This window comes from Caretta caretta, chromosome 8 (assembly GCF_965140235.1).
Source record: "Caretta caretta isolate rCarCar2 chromosome 8, rCarCar1.hap1, whole genome shotgun sequence".
NCBI lineage: Eukaryota > Metazoa > Chordata > Testudines > Cheloniidae > Caretta > Caretta caretta.
Genome location: NC_134213.1, coordinates 45,266,386 through 45,276,310, shown reverse-complemented (window position 1 = coordinate 45,276,310; position 9,925 = coordinate 45,266,386). Strand labels below are relative to the sequence as shown.

Below are 9,925 nucleotides of genomic sequence, written 5' to 3'. Positions count from 1 at the left end.
TTGGAATAGAAACAAGACTTCTGAGCTTTGTGAGTTAGTATCTAGCTTGATGACTTTGTGGTGCCAGGTTGTGTAAAAAGTCTGCAGGTGAGCAACAGTGCTCCTGCCTAAAAGGTAAAGATTGTGACGGGGAGAGGATGTGGGTGCCATTGCCTTGTTCAAGAGGGATGAATTCAGACTGGAGCAGGTGCACAGAAGGGTTACTAGGATAATCAGGGGAATGGAGAGCCTGTCTTACACGAGTTTCAGAGTAGCAGCCGTGTTAGTCTGTATTCGCAAAAAGAAAAGGAGTACTTGTGGCACCTTAGAGACTAACAAATTTATTTGAGCATAACCTTTCGTGAGCTACAGCTCACTTCATCAGATGTAGCTCATAAAAGCTTATGCTCAAATAAATTTGTTATTCTCTAAGGTGCCACAAGTACTCCTTTTCTTTTTGTCTTACACGAGGAGACTAAGGGCACATCTTCACTACAGAGCTAAATCAGCACTGCTGCAATCGATGCAGCGGCATCGATTTAGCAGGTCTGGTGAAGACATGCTAAATTGATGGGAGAGTGCTCTTCCATTGATGTCTGTATTTCACCTCCCTGAGAAGCATAGGGTAAACTGGTGGGAGAGCATCTACCATCGACACAGCACGGTGTAAACACTGCGGATCTAGGTACGTTGACTTCAGTTACATTAGTCACATAACTGAAGTAGCATAGCTTAGATTGATTTGCCACAGTAGTGCAGACCAGGCTTAAAACAGCCTGACTTGTTTAGCTTAGCAAAAGTCATGCTGAGAGGGGATCTGATTGCTCTCTATAAACACTTTAGGGGTAAACACCAGGGAGAGAGAAAAGCTATTTAAGCTAAAGGACAGTGTTGACTCAAGAATAAATGGGGATGAACTGGCCAAGAATCAGTTTAGGCTGGAAATTAGAAGAAAGTTTCCTACCATTAGAGGAGGGTGGTTCCAGAGCAGCCTCCCAATAGGAGCAGTGGGGCAAACAACCTAACTAGTTTTAAGATGAAGCTTGATAAGGTTATACACAAGATGATCTCATGGGGTTGCCTGCAATAGCAGGGGACTGGACTCAGTGACCCAGGAGGTCCCTTCCAGTCCCACGTTGCTATGTTTACAGATGTAATTAGCTCTCCAATTTTAAGACAATTGGGCAATAACTGACCTCGCTGAGAAGATACAGAGATATTAGAGCAGCTGGTTTCTTGTCAATGGTCACATCCCAACCTCCATACAAAGAGGGTGAAAGCACTTCATTCCAAACTCTGGTTTTGATGCTCTCATAACTTAGGCTTTAAATTGCTGTTTTTCTGCTCAGCTAAAGTGAATTCACTTGGAAAGCTTCAACAAGATGATTTTAAGTGAGCCTTGGAGTGTGCACTTGTCCCTTTTAGACAAATACTGGATGCTGTTTTCATTCTTATGGCTGTGCAGGCCCATTTTTCCTAAAATGTTTTTTGCTCCCCCGCTGTCATCTGAAAGGATCCTGCAGCGGTCCAGAACAAGTCCACAGAACCTTGTGGTCCAGGTTACACAATGCTACTTGTGATGTAAAAATCAGTGTGGATACCTTACCCTTGTCCATCACTAGTGCGAACACAGATATGAACACAGCCTCCATCCCCTGTCCAGATTGGAAAGCAGAGGAGTGGGGTCAAAATATCCATAGAATTGAGATCTAGTTGGACTTGTCCTCATTTCTGTCTTCTAAAAAGAAAGGAAGTTCTAGCAGTGACAATAATTGCCATATTTTAGAGTAGCAGCTGTGTTAGTCTGTATCCGCAAAAAGAAAAGGAGTACTTGTGGCACCTTAGAGGCGACCAATTTAAATTTGTTGGTCTCTGAGGTGCCACAAGTACTCCTTTTCTTTTTGCGAGTAATTGCCATAGTTGGTAGCTAATATCTAGAGATGGTTTACTAAGCAAGTTTATACTCTCAGCTTGTTCAGACAGATGTAAGGAGACTGTCAGAGTGTAATCTATGAATTAAAGATAGTTTTGGGTGCCATGCCTGCCAATCTTTATGGCTTTCAGATCAGTTTTCTATATCTTAAAATGCTGTGCTTTGTTTCCTCCCCCCGTTATGTGAAAGAACCACACAAACTGTAGGGAAATGGACTCTACCCAAAGTGCTGGTATGTGCACAGAATGCAGGTAGAGTACATAAACAGAAATGTTTGTCTCTGATGCTTCAGTGGCTGTAATCTTGGATATTACTGGCTGTTTCCAGAGAGGGGTGAATTTTTATTTTAAATTGAAAGTGTCCCTTTAGCAATCCCCGTCAATAACTTGTCTGATGTTCACTGCAGGGTATCATTTGTCCTTCTGTAAAAAGTTTGGTATAAACATTACAAGTTCTCTGTGCCTTCACTGTCTGGGTGACTCTTAGGTGTGTGCCGGCATCACTAGCAAGAGAGTAACTATATCTTGCCAAAAGATACAGGACAGAATAGGAACTAATTCTCCATCCTCCTAAGGCCCCTTTACAACACTCTGGTGGCATAAAAGAGGCAGAATCAGGCACTGGGAAGTAATCCCTCCATAAGGGGGTTTCCCCACTATTGCAGCCCTACACCTCTCCACTCCAACAGGTTATAGACATATGGGACTGTCAGCTCCAGAATATGGGGAGTCCAAAGTTGGCTAAAGCTACTTTCTCCCCCTGCCTCCCTTCCTGTTCCTGCGCTCAGCTCTGGGGAATGAGGGACTTAGTGCATTCGATTTCTAGATATACTGGAGTAAAATGTGGCCTAAATAGTTGAAGAATTCTAAGATGTTTACAGAAAATTCCTTTGAGTGTTTTTTTTTAAGTATGTATTAACTCTAGAAGCCTAAAGGCCAATATCACATACTATCCTACATTTTTATACTTCTCATCATTTGTAATATTGTCAGAGCTTAAAAATAAAATGACACAGCCAAGGCTAACACTGCTAGCTTAGCAAATTAAGCGCTTGTCTTTTACTGGAGCTTGAAATGCACCTAATGTTCTTATTTACTTTGTGGACTGTGTGTTGTACAATGTGTGATGGCTACAGCTCTGGGAGTGGGGTTTGTAAACCTCAAGCCCCCTCTGCTAGGTACAGTTCTGTGTACTTCCTATATAAGCAATGCCTATTTCCCCAGCTGTATGTTAACACGCTCCACCTTGTGGCCACCAGTTTTCAGTATGGTCAGACTTCAGGGCTGATTAGGCCGAGAGTGGTCAAAACCACTTTAACCCCACATTGAAATCTTTGAGCAATGTAACTTTTCACAAAGGCCTTGGCCTGGAAACGGCATGTTCTTAGTGCTGGATTGAAGATACAAACATCTGATTTGCTCCCAAACCAAGAAGACTTTGAAAAGCACAAAGCTGCCAGCCAGGACCTTTGCTGCATAATGATGCATGCAGCCCATTTACCAGCTAATGTCCCAAACCACATAACTCAGCAAAACTGTCTTCATCCAAAATGCCACTAGATTTCCTTGCTAGAACAGAATTTGCAGTGTTCTCGTTTGAAACGCGTTGTTGCAGCTCACTTAACTACAAGAGTTATTGTCTGTCAGACCCATCTGTGCAAGGAACTAGTTATCCAAGTGTTTAAATAAAGTGGATTATTTACTGTGGTGTAAAGCTCTTGTGTATATTACTTTGCACTTATTTTGAGCATGCAGAGCTCTCATCCCCTCTCCAGGCCTGCAGAGAAATGTAGGCAGCACTTAGCCATCAGCATAGTGATTTATAGCAATGTAGTCAAGCTGAATGTAGTGACCTCAGGTTGTATTTTTCATCTCTTCTCTGGTTTTAAGTCTTTCAGTGAGTTTTAATAAGGTGGGAATGTGTATTCATGCATATCTGTGACATATGTTTTTCTGTGTGTTGTGACTACTGCTGTGGAATCAAAGATGCCTTGTTTAGATTAAAGGATCAATCATTCCAACTCACCATGGCTCATGTGAGCTTATGTTTTACGCTCCTCTTTCCTGGTTTGCACAGCTGCCACTTATAACACAAGGTAAATGGTCTGTCAGTCCCCTCATGCACACCCTGCTTTAAAGCAGTCACTCCCCATGCTTCCGCTTCCCAGTGATTCCTGTCCCCATGCACCTCCCCTGCCTCCTCACACTCCCCTCTCTCCTTCCCTGTCTCATGCAGGAGGGGAGAGTTGGCACAAGACCTGGAGCCTGTTGTCAAGGTGGCCGTCTCCTCTGTATTCCTGGGGTCCTCTCACCCAGGCCAGAGAGGGGACTGCCAGAGTGGGTGGCTCAGGCTGCCTGGATCCAGCTCCTCTATGGGTGGCCAGAGGGGAGAAGGAGCAGAAGAGTTTTTGCGCTGCTGTGGGGGAGCCGTGTAGACATGGAGCAACCAAGTGGTGGCAGGCACCCTTGTGTGGCACTCCCTGCTGGGGCTGCCACCAGCATTTATTACACATCTGCTCTTGTCCCCAGATGCCCCTGCAAGAGGGGCCCTGCTCTACCCTGTGCTGATGTACAGAAAATGTCTCCCGCCTCAGAGTGTTAAATATCCTCAAACCTAACCCACTCCTGAGATTCAAAATATTCCCAGGGGGAGCCGGGAAAGCCCAGCCATTCTTTCACCCATCTGCCTTGCTTTCAACCCCATGTCCTTGTCCACCATGGGCTTCTCTCCCCTCCCCTCTTCTGAGGGCAGTGCAGCTGGGCTAGCCCTCTGTTCATACCTCACTGTGGGATGGGTTCCCCCAGGAACTGGATCCAGAAGCTGCTTGGCTGTTTCCAGCTGTGTGGCCTTTTAAAGGACTTGGGGGAACTATGTGGCTATCGCACCGGGAATCTGGGGGAATGGGACCAGCAGGCTATGCCCTGGAGATGTTGGGGTGGATTAGCAAGCTGCTGCTTATCCCAAGGGACGTTACCACAGTACAGTAGGTAAAGCGTATGAGGGAGTAGGGTCCATAGGGATGGCTAGATGGTTGTGGGGACAAATAAGGATCAAGGGTGGGAGAGTTACAGGTTTGGCTAATTCAGCAAAGCTTTCTAACCGCCCCTGCCCCTTTGGATGCTTAGATGGATGCTGAGATGGATGCTGAGCCTGTTCAGGATGGCTAGCTGTGCTCATCAGCTGCCCTTTTTTCTCAGGAGAGCCGGCTGAGTCATCCATAAGCAACAGAGTGGATGAGTTTGGCCTCTGTTTGTATATTGCCTTCAAACTTGCCAGCATTTCTCAGATCCATTGCTTCAAAATTATTCGCTGAATAACATCTGCAAATAATTCTTTGCCTGCCTTTAATGAGTGAGACATTAACTGCTTGCAGCCCTGGCTGGATTCATCAGGAGAGCTGGGTTCTGTTCCCAGCTGTGCCCCAACCTGCTGGGTGACTGGCGCAAGGTCACATCCCCTCTGTGTGCCTCAGTTTCCTCTCTCACTCTTTGTCTGTTTCGAGTACAGACTTTCTCCTTTGTGACTGTGCAGCAGCCGGTGCAATGGAGCCTTGAGATGCACTCTGCTAGTACAGGTAATACTAACAGTCAACCACCATCTGACAGAGGAGAGATGGAGGAGCCAGAGAGGCACTTTCTACCCCAGCGAGAGAGACTTCCTCAAACAATCAGGAATCAGAAAAGGCATCTGATCAAAAAGGACAAGGAAAACCTGTGCCCGGGAGAAAGGAAAGAGAGGTCTTTCTGCTACGTAGCAACCTCCCACTTGGTCAGAAATGGACACCCCGTCAAAGAGCAGGCTCGGTGAGTTGCTAACGGTAAGCAGATCTTACCTAGGTTGGTCTCTTTCTTACATGGCCACAGGTGCAGCAGGTCCCATAGCTCCCCAGCTTCAGCCCAGCTTCCCCTAAGTCTCCACACACACCATTCCAGAGGCCAGCAGATTGGATTTCAGGCCAAATACACACATGGCATATTCTCTTTCAAAACTACATGAGCCCCACTGGGCACAAAAGACAGACTCAGCCGTTCAATGCTTTGGTGTCAAATCATCTGTAGGATTGATGGGGAGGCTCAGACACTTCCGAAGGGTGGTTACTCTTAGAGTTAAACAGTCTCCTGCAGAGCATGCAGCTCTCCAGGTCCCATCCAGACGCGTCCACAGGCAGCTGGGGAGAGAGGTAGTGGTAAGGTTGATCCCTGCCTGTTGGCAGCTCCTGAGTCTGGCCCTTTAAGGCATATGCTCAGGGCAGTCCTATTTTGTCAGAAGAAATCGATTTGTACCATGTCCCCTTTGCCAAGTGGCCACAGTTTGGGGGCTTGGTGGGTCAGCTTCCTGTTTGAAGCAGGGATCAGTGAAACAGGCTAGTGTTTTCTTAGAGTGATTTGTGTATTTACAGAGCATGTGTCAGGGTTGCAAGGCTGGCTGCAGCTGCACCTCCCTGGTCTCTCTGCATGTACCCCTCAGGTACCAGGCCTTGTGCCTATACTTCTCCTGGGGTGGAATTTTGCAGTTCTCCCATGCTTAGACCGAGACCTGGGCTACAGCCCCCTGTGTACCAACTGTGTTCACCCCATAGATCCAAGTGGGTGTGGCACCTGCAGTTCTTCCCATAGGGAGTCTGTGCCCAAAGGGGAACAGAGCGACCAAACAACCTGCCTGAAACCAAAAGTCATGGTCATGTAACAGTAAAGCAAAGCATTCAGAGAGAGGAATTTAAACCAAGTCTGCCCACATCTCTCTCTCCTCACAGCTTGCCGTCCCATGAGGGCAGTCTAGGCTGGCCTCTCTTCTTCAGCACTCCAGCGGATGTCTGGATTCCCCCAAACAACAATACCTGAACAGCCCCCACTCTGGACAGAGAGTCCCTTTGTAAACAGCTGGAGTCCTTCTGGCTCCGAGACCTATTCCTGGCCTGCCATTGTCTCTGAACAGCCCACGAGTGTTTGCACCAATGTGGATTATCGTGAGCCGTTATGAGTCCTTCCTGCGTGTTTTCCTTACGGCCCCCCTGTTAAACTAAACTAATATAGCCATGCACTAAACATCAGCTAGACCACATCAGGAGACAGCCCCAGCTCACACAGGGGTCTCCACCCTCACTGCTACACCACTCCCTTTGTAGGAGGCACAACCCTCTCTGGCCCACAGCTGGTGCCCTGATCGATGGGGCTGTGAATGGAAGGCTCCTCTGCCTACTGCCCGGCTCATCCCAGTCAGGACAAGAGAGCAGAGGAGTGGGTCGGGGCTTGAACCAGGAGGGGAAAATGTCGGGCTGACAGGGTAGTTTGTTCTCATGGTCAAAGCTGAGAAGGAGGCAGAAAGGAAAATAATAATCATCCCTAGCCCTTATATAGCACTTTCCATCAGCAGAGCTCAATGGAGTCAATGTCATTATCCCCATTTAACAGTGCAGGAAACTGAGGCACAGAGCAACGAAGTGACTTGCCCAAGGTCACCCAGCAGGCCAGTGGCAGATCCAGGAACAAAACCAGCATTGATTGTAACGGGTACCTCAGTGACCACGGGACCAGCCCAGAATCCCCTCCTCTGGGGACTCTGTTACCAGACAGGACATGATCAGTCTGCAGGTTCTTGAGAAGTCCCCTGGAAATGGAGATTTGAGGGATGAAAAGCTGGCTCCAGTGATGTCAATGGCAAAACTCCCACTGACTTCGGTGGAGCTAGGATGTTACCTGTGGCCCCAATCCCACGCTGAGAACTGGGCAGCAGAGCCCTCTGTATCCTATTCTTACCCTCCAGCATATCTACCTCTCCTCCCAGTTAGTGTCATCTGCAAACTTGCTGAGGGTGCAATCCGCACCATCTTGCAGATCATTTATGAAGATATTGAACAAAACCGGCCCTAGGACCGACTCTTGGGGCACTCCACTTGATACCAGCTGCCAACTAGACATGGAGCCATTGATCACTATCCATTGAGCCCGACAATCTAGCCAACTTTCTATCCACCTTATAATCCATTCATCCAGCCCATACTTCTTTAACTTGCTGGCAAGAATACTGTGGGAGACCATGTCAAAAGTTTTGCTAAAGTCAAGGAACAACAGGTCCACTGCTTTCCCCTCATCCACGGAGCCAGTTATCTCATCATAGAAGGCAATTAGATGAGTCAGGCATGACTTTCCCTTGGTGAATCCATGCTGACTGTTCCTGATCACTTTCCTCTCCTCTAAGTGCTTCAGAATTGATTCCTTGAGGACATGCTCCATGATTTTTCCGGGGACTGAGGTGAGGCTGACTGGCCTGTAGTTCCCAGGATCATCCTTCTTCCCTTTTTTAAAGATGGGCACTACATTAGCCTTTTTCCAGTCGTCTGGGACTTCCCCTGATCGCCATGAGTTTTCAAAGATAATGGCCAATGGCTCTGCAATCACATCCGCCAACTCTTTTAGCACTCTCGGATGCATCGCATCCGGCCCCATGGACTTGTGCTTGTCCAGCTTTTCTAAATAGACCTGAACCACTTCTTCTTCCACAGAGGGCTGGTCACCTCCTCCCCATGCTGTGCTGCCCATTGCAGTAGTCTGGGAGCTGACCTTGTTCGTGAAGACAGAGGCAAAAAAAGCATTGAGTACATTAGCTTTTTCCACATCCTCTGTCACTAGGTTGCCTCCCTCATTCAGTAAGGGGCCCACACTTTCCTTGACTTTCTTCTTTTTGCCAACATACCTGAAGAAACCCTTCTTGTTACTCTTGACATCTCTTGCTAGCTGCAACTCCAAGTGTGATTTGGCCTTCCTGATTTCACTCCTGCATGCCCGAGCAATATTTTTATACTCTTCCCTGGTCATTTGTCCAATCTTCCACTTCTTGTAAGCTTCTTTTTTGTGTTTAAGATCAGCAAGGATTTCACTGTTAAGCCAAGCTGGTCGCCTGCCATATTTACTATTCTTTCTACACATCGGGATGGTTTGTCCCTGTAACCTCAATAAGGATTCTTTAAAATACAGCCAGCTATCCTGGACTCCTTTCCCCCTCATGTTATTCTCCCAAGGGATCCTGCCCATCAGTTCCCTGAGGAAGTCAAAGTCTGCTTTTCTGAAGTCCAGGGTCCGTGTTCTGCTGCTCTACTTTCTTCCCTGTGTCAGGATCCTGAACTCGACCATCTCATGGTCACTGCCTCCCAGGTTCCCATCCACTTTAGCTTCCCCTACTAATTCTTCCTGGTTTGTGAGCAGCAGGTCAAGAAGAGCTCTGCCCCTATTTGGTTCCTCCAGCACTTGCACCAGGAAATTGTCCCCTACACTTTCCAAAAACTTCCTGGATTGTCTGTGCATCGCTGTATTGCTCTCCCAGCAGATATCAGGGTGATTGAAGTCTCCCATGAGAACCAGGGCCTAGTAACTTCCGTGAGTTGCTGGAAAAAAGCCTTGTCCACCTCATCCCCCTGGTCCGGTGGTCTATAGCAGACTCCCACCATGACATCACCCTTGTTGCTCACACTTCTAAACTTAATCCAGAGACTCTGAGGTTTTTCTGCAGTTTCATACTTGAGCTCTGAGCAGAATCATCCAACAACTGGTTGATGCAGAGAAAAAATTATACAATTCTTGGACAAATCCAAAAAAATAAATTGCTTCAACACAACAATCCATGGCAGACTGGCCAACAAGGTTGAGTGAGTATACAGCACATGGTATGTAATCAACCAAAGCATTACGCTCTTTTATCTTTGCCTGCATCCCTGAATATTTGCCACTCATATTACTTGCATTGTCATGGCTTTGGCCATGACAAAGGCTGATGTCAATCCGATTTTTGTTGAGGAAACCAAGTAGGTATGAGGCAAGTTTCTCCCCCTGTGTGGCTGGTGATGTTTATGAAGGTCTTGAAACGTTCAGCTGGTCCAATGGGTAGCACATAATGCAAGATGACAGTCAGCTGATCTACATGTGACACACCCAGTATCGAGTCGACAGACACTGAAAAATATCCTACATCTTTGATCTCATCTACAATGGCTGATAGCATCATCTTTGCCAGCAGTAC

General features: G+C 47.1%; 1 protein-coding gene across 2 annotated transcripts in view; it reads left to right on the top strand.

Moving 5' to 3' along the window:
- The first annotated feature begins 367 nt into the window (after positions 1-367).
- Positions 368-9,925, top strand: part of LOC125641638 (flavin-containing monooxygenase 5) — a 35,688-nt gene continuing 26,130 nt past the window's right edge. For both annotated transcript variants that reach the window (XM_075131452.1, XM_048861892.2), the window contains exon 1: positions 368-664. The gene's annotated coding sequence lies outside the window, so the exon portion shown is untranslated. The remainder of the gene's footprint in view (positions 665-9,925) is intronic.